The following is a 7,280-nucleotide window of genomic DNA, read 5'->3' as shown; positions in this document are numbered from 1 at the left end:
CAAAGACATAAAGTGTAACTATAATGTTTGTACCCTCACAAAACCCTGGAATAATAAATAAATTAAAAAAAAATGCAAAACTCAGAAAAAACATGAGCCGACATTGTAACTTCTCTAGGGGAGAGATTGGAAGAATGAACATTATATAACACGTCATCTGGGGCAGTGCTTGTCAAACTGCAATGTGCATTTGAATCACCTGGGGAGCTTGTTGAGATAAAAATTCTGATTCTGCAGAGGGGTGGAGAGTCCACATTTCTAACAGCACCAAGATGCTGCAGTGGCTGTTTCGGGGACCACACTTAGGCTCTACAGAGTGTTGCACCTTAAAGTCGACATTTAGAGTGCATTTGAACCTCAGCAAGGCTTTGGGCCTGATAAAGACATGGAGCTGGGAATTGAAATTCCTGCATTAAGCTAGGACCCTTCTAGAACTGCTTCCTCAGTTACAAGGTAGGCTAGAAAAACCTGCCCATCAGTACCAAAGTATTGCAAGAAAGTTTTCCTGTTTCTGGCTGGACTTTGGGTGGGGAAATAAAGTCTCCCCTGAAAATATCTGAACTCTAGGCCTATATCTTGCATGGATGAGGGATTTAAATTTATCTATTTGGGTCTAGGAACCCTTAAATTCGGCAATTAATGTCAAAAAATGGTCCTAGGTCAGTAATACCCATAGAGTCCCTGGCAGAAATTGAGGCAACAACATTAAAAGGATGCTCTTACAATCCATGGCCACAAGAAATTTTGCACACACATGCACATGCACAATCTCTGTTAGAGCACAAATAAAATATTGCATAATACATAAGGAAATGATGCAGGGGGTGCCCCAATGATAGGAGGAATGTCCCCTGAACTCACCAAGGGGGTTCTTGACTTCACGTGGGAAAGAATTCAAATGTGAGCCAACTAGTGATAGAAAGTTAATTGAGATAGAGAGAGATTCTACTCCATAGACAGAGTAGGAGTCCTCTCCAGAGCAGGAGGAGGACACTTTATAGGGCAATGGTAACATTTTTAAATGTTCAAAAATCTTGTATATGACCTGCATTATCTTGTGGTCAGGCCATAAAGGTTAATTTCTGCTGTCACAGAAAGGTAAGTGCAAACAGTTTGTGAGGCATCTGGCTTAGTAATTCATGCATCCTCAGGTGGTCCAGGCCGGCAACTTGCTGACGACTGACATCCTTGTTCAGGGTGGGTAGGGTCTGGTATTGGTCAAAAGGGCTGCACTCAGGCTGTCTCGACCTTCCTTTTCTGCCTTATCCCCACATTAGAAACAACCCACCATTTGCAAGAATGAGCAGACAGAATAAACAGGAGAATGAAACTTGATGAAATAGAATGACACTCTGAAAGAGACTATAAAAGAAATACATTTGAGATGATTGCACACACATCCAAAAAATGACAAAACCCCAAGGAAAGAATAAGGCACTATGAAAAGAGAAAATAAAGATTTGAAAAAAATTTTCTAAAAATGAATAAATCTTGTCATTGATATTAAAATGCAGTGCACAGCATAATCGCAGATCAGCAAAACCAAGGAAAGAATATGGGAGTTGTAAAACATAAATAGATCATTGTAATCTGTTTTAATCTGTGATTGTAAAATATATGCATAGATTAGCTGTTATGCAGCCAGAGTGATAAAGAGAGAGAAAATATGAAAGAGTGTTAAGAGAAACGAAAGCTAGAAAAGAAGAGCCAACATTTAGCTGGAATTTGAGTTTTGGGAGAACGAATAAGAATTCATGTTTGAAGATAAGCACACATTACTCCCAGGCTGAAGAAGGAAAAACCAAATCTACACCAACATGCCCTATGGTGAAGCTACAGAACACACACACACACACACACACACACACAAACACAGACATACATACACACACATACACACACACACATGCATGATTTAAAGAAATAAACATACAAAAATCTTAAAAGCAGCCAAAAGAAAAAGAAAAAACAGAGGGGACAAAACAATAAGAGAGAAAAGGACAAATTATACAAAGGACAAAAATTAGCCTGATGAAAGACTTCTCAACGGCAGCAGTTGACACCAGAAAATAGTGGAATGATATTTCCAAATGCTGAGGGAAAATCATTTTAATCTAGCATCCATACAGGGCTAACCTACTAAACAAAAGTAGAGATGAAACAAAAACATATTCAGACAAAGACTAAGAGAATATACTACCCACAGACCCTCAATGAAAAGGGTGTACTTTAAGAAGGAAATTGAACCCAAATGGAAAGAATAAGGTACAAGAAGCGTTGGGGTCTGAATCAATAACAACATAATAAGGATGAGGGGCATTGGAGGACTTTTCTGGGGAAAGAAATAGCTGAAATGCACACACTTTGACCTTCAAGGGACTCTGTTTTGTCGGAGGCAGAGGGAAGTCAGCCCGGCTAGAGCAGAAGGCTCCTTTGGTGGCTAATTGTGAAATAAAGATGTTAGCCAGATGCTCTATCCCCTGAACCTGCTGTGTTTTTTTTTTTCATGGAACTCTCTTACTACCTGACATTATACACTTTGTTTTAGTTGTTTCTTGACTTTCTCCTCTACAAGAATCTAAATTCCATGAGGACAAGGACTTTGTCTATTGCGTTCCCTGGTCTGGCATGTCATTGGTGCTTGCGTATGATTGAACACAGGAAAAAGAACCAGGTCGTGCAGGGCTTCGAGGGTATGGGGTTCAGACTTTTTCTTCTATGGGGAACAGGTGGGACAGGGATAGAGAAGGTAACTAGCATTTTTGAGCGTCCGCCAGCCAGGTCTTGGCACGTGACCCGTTATCTCATTTTACATGGGCTGTGGAATAACAAAAACCATATGTTGGTGAGCAAGATGAACTGGACTTTCGATCTGACTTAAAACACTGGCTGAGAATGTTTATTTCAATCTCAATTCATTGCTGATAGATGTCATGGCCTATTTCCAAGGGAGATGTGATGTGAACTTTGATCTAGTGTCCAAAGCAATATCACGTGTCCAACTGAGGCAGTCAAGATAAGATCCTGCTCTGTGTTCTGGGGTAAAGCTTTAATACTCTAGATGGTAGCCACACTCAACACCACTTAATGATCTAGTAATTCCAGTTTTCCAACTCCTATGTACAGGGACCCCAAGCCACAAGAACCCTGAAATTCCGGTTCTAACAACAAATCACTGAGAATCAAAAGGCCCCACCTTGAGCTCACAGCCAGCCCCACCTCCATATACAGGGGCCCTCCTTCCCTGTGTTCTCAGCTGCAGCATGAAGACGCCCTCCTTGGGCCCCTTAAGGCTGACCGTCTGCAGTAGAGAAGTCAAAGGCAGAGAGACTCAAATTCTGACCATCTGCACCCACCCCACCTCCCCCGCGCAACCCTGCAGCCAGTTTCAGTTGCACCTGACCAGAATGGTTCTTTTCATGAACGACATGGACACTGTGTTGTCATTCAAAGTCCTCATGGCATGAGGGTGACCCTGTACACACAGGACTGAGGACAAAGAACAAGAGCTATTTCTAGTACTCACCTACAGCTAACACAAAACTGGACAAGATTTTTTGGTGAACAGGTTCAGTGGCCAGTGACGAAATGTGAAATAAAGATGTCAGGCAGGTGACCTAACCATGGAGAAAACCCACTAGCTGTGCATGTATGGGACGATAAAACAATCACAGCCTGTCCTCTTGGAGATGTGTACGAGGTGTGGCCCCACACCCCTGCCCCACCACATTCTTTTCTTTTTTTGATAGAGTTATGTGTATGCTCCCTTGATTGTCTGGGGCCTGCAATTTCACCTTCTCCACTTGCTTCTTTCCCTGGGGTTGAAACAAGCACACCAACACACACACACGCACACACACACACACCCTTCTCCTCTTTACCTTTCTCTGTCATCACTCACTCTCCCTGAATTCCTGCCCCAAACAACCCCTGCTGCTGAACATCCGTGTTGCTCTCCTGACAGCCACCAGCAACCCAATCTTCTCTAATGATCCTTTCTTGGTCCTCTGAATATAACTTTGGATAAGTCTTTTTTCCTAGATGGTACAGTCTAGAAGTACAAGGAGTACATTTTCGTCTTCCTTGTTAACCCAGAGCTTTGTACATAGCAGGTGATCATAATTGCTAGAAGGAATGGAAGGAGAGAATGAGGGGCTCGTTTGGAAAAAGATGTCACTGCCTCTAGTATTCGTTCAAAGACGTGAATCTCTGACCTTGTTGGGCCTTGGAGAAATCATAAAGGATCCGAGCTCAAACCCGCTGGAAGCTGCGAGAACGATGCCGTGTTGAGTTGTGCCATCTCATCTTCCTAGGTTGGTTCAGCTGGAGGAGCAGATTCCTCCTTCCTCTCTCACTAAATGTGTCAGTCTAGGAGGTCCTGCTGCCTTTCCAGGACCCTCTGCTGGCCTGTCACCTCCAGCCTGTGGTGTGGGTCACAGCCAATTCTACTGTGTTCAGAGAAGGGAGAATGTGAGCTTCAGACTGCTTCCATGTTCTCAAGAGAGGGAGATGTTGGCAAGCACATAATATTTTCTCAGCAATGAGGAGAGAGATTGGGAAAAGATAAGTAAAAGCCCTAGGAGAATTAGGGAGAGCTTCGTGGAGGAGGTGGGGTTGTAGACTTGTCCTGGTGCCAAGTGAAGTGTGGTAGCAATATCCAGAGAACCAGGGTTCTCAGGTCTGTGGCGTGACATAAAGCCACTAGCCAGACTCTTCCAGAGATGTTTTAGAACAGCGGTCCCCAACCTTTTTGGCACCAGGGACCAGTTTCATAGAAGACAATTTTTCTACGTACTGGGGTTGGGATAGGGGTGGTTTTGGGATGATTCAAGTGCATTACATTTATTGTGCAGTCAAACCTCTCTGCTAATGATAATCTGTATTTGTAGCTGCTCCCCAGCGCTAGCATCACCGCCTCAGCTCCACCTCAGATCATCAGGCATTAGATTCTCATAAGGAGCGCAACCTAGGTCCCTCGCATGCACAGTTTACAGTAGGGTTCGTGCTCCTGTGAGAATCTAATGCCCCTGCTGATCTGACAGGAGGCAGAGCTCAGGCGGTGATGTGAGTGATGGGGAGCAGCTGTAAATACAGCTTTGCTCGCTGCCCCGCCATTCACCTCCTGCTGCACAGCTGGTTCCTAACAGGCCATGGACCGGTACTAGTCTGCAGCCTGGGGATTGGGGACCACAGCTTTAGAAGGCCCTGGCATGGGGAAGGTTGTGTTAAGGCTACAAATACTCTCCAGATCCTTTCAAAGGCCCCACAGGATGGGGATGGAGTCCAGGAGAGGCGCACCTGCCACACTGCTAAGTGGAGAGGGGATGGCTACCTACTCTCCGTCCTGGCTTTCCCATCTAAGATTTGGAGACCAGGCTTTTTCACACCAGGGACAAAGCATGAGTGCAGCCTGTGATAAGAACCGATTTCTCTGCCATGTGAAGATACGATAGGAGGTGGCTGTCTGCAAAACCAGGAAGAAGGCCCTCACCAGACACCAAATCTGTCAGCACCTTGATCTTGGATTTCCTAGCCTTCAAAACTGTGAGAAATAAATGTTTGTTGTTTCGAAAAAAAAATAGAACTGATTTCTTCCTGGCCCTGGCCCTGGCCACCCTTCTTTTCAGTGTCAGTTTCCATTTAAAAGTGAACTCCCATGAAAGTAGCACTGGAGTGGAGTTTACAAACACACTGCAAGAGGGCTGACATGTATGGGTGCCTCTGGCGATGGCAGTGGTTATATTTAGTCCCGAGCTCAAGTTAAACATGGGGCCTCTTGCAATATGTATGAAGAGCGCCAAGAACAAACACAAGTGCGAGGCCAGTAAAAATAAAGGAGCAAAGTGCAAGACTTGAAAGAATAAACATGCACAGGCACTGGCCCCAAGGTAAGCGGGGGCAGGTGGAACTAGTCACTGTGGAGATGGCGCCACTGCAGAGGGGCCCCGTCCCATTGCTAGGTGCTCATAGCAATTACAATGACTCTTCCAGAACTGCCCTGCCTGAGGCATCCACTCTGCAGCTGCTGTACTGATGGACACCAGCCCCTGTTTGAGAAAAGGCTGTGAAAGCTTGGAGAAGTCACCTAATCTCCCCGGGCCCCAGTTTCTTCATCTATAAAATGAGAGGATCAAGCCACATACACCCAAATTCCCCTCCAGCTTTAGGGTTTTACTAACTGCCTGGAAAGACATGAGGCTGAATCAAGACAGTTTCTTTGTTCTCAAAACACTGTTGACATAGTGACCCGACTGTTATCTTGATCATATCCTGAGTCTAATAGATCAATTGAGCAAAGAACACATATTTTTTTTCCAGGGATAGAGTTGATCCACTTCAAAGTCTAAACAGCTTAACTCCTAAAGGGAAATTTTACCCTCTGTGTAGCAGCAACACATGAGGCTGGCAGCCTATACAGCACGCTGGAGCAAATTAGAAAACCTTGCCTCCTCCAGGTAGGCAGAGTCCTGAGGGCCCCAGCTTGGCCCAATCCCCACCCCCATCCCCTCTCAGCTACCACTTTTGCACAGGGAAGAATCTCACTCCGCAATAGAGCAGTTGGCTGAGTCGAGTATGAAAGTCAGGAAGGTTTATTGCCTTGATTCCTGAGCCATTTCTCTGCTTGTATGGTATCATTTTCATCTCCACTTGCATGGTATCATCTTCATCTCCTCCCCAGTGACCTGGGACTCTTGTGCTTTTGCTTCATGTACCAATCTTTCTCTCCGATGTGTAATCGCGTGAATGTAAGTAAATAGTGTGATAACACACAGATTCACAAAGCGTGGCATATTTTTCTTCACTAATCTAGGCTGTCCATTCCTTAAAGTCAAGGACAGAGTTTATCTGTGCAAAACACTTGACTCATAATGGGTGTTCCATAAATATTGTTGAATGAGTGAATGAAGAACTGTTTCACTGTGATTCTGAATTGTCTTTGAATCATGGATTTCTTTGAAATCTGATGAAAGCCAGGGACATTTTCCTACTAAAATGCACATGCACAAATATACAAATTTTTGTATATGGTTTGAGAGGGATAACCTACCCCTCAGCAGGAAGGGATTTAGATTTTGAGCCAGGATGAAAAACTGTTAGCCCTTTAAAAAAAAAAAAAAGTGAACTGGAAAAAGGAACTAGGAACTGATCCTCACCAAAAACCCAATGCTTTGCCAGGAAATGGATTTTTTTTTTTTGAGACAGAGTCTCACTTTGTTGCCCATGCTAGAGTGCCGTGGTGTCAGCCTAGCACACAGCAACCTCAAACTCCTGGGCTCAAG

This window comes from Propithecus coquereli, unplaced genomic scaffold (genome assembly GCF_000956105.1).
Source record: "Propithecus coquereli isolate 6110/MARCELLA unplaced genomic scaffold, Pcoq_1.0 Scaffold304, whole genome shotgun sequence".
In the NCBI taxonomy this organism is placed as follows: domain Eukaryota; kingdom Metazoa; phylum Chordata; class Mammalia; order Primates; family Indriidae; genus Propithecus; species Propithecus coquereli.
This window is presented reverse-complemented; position numbering follows the sequence as displayed.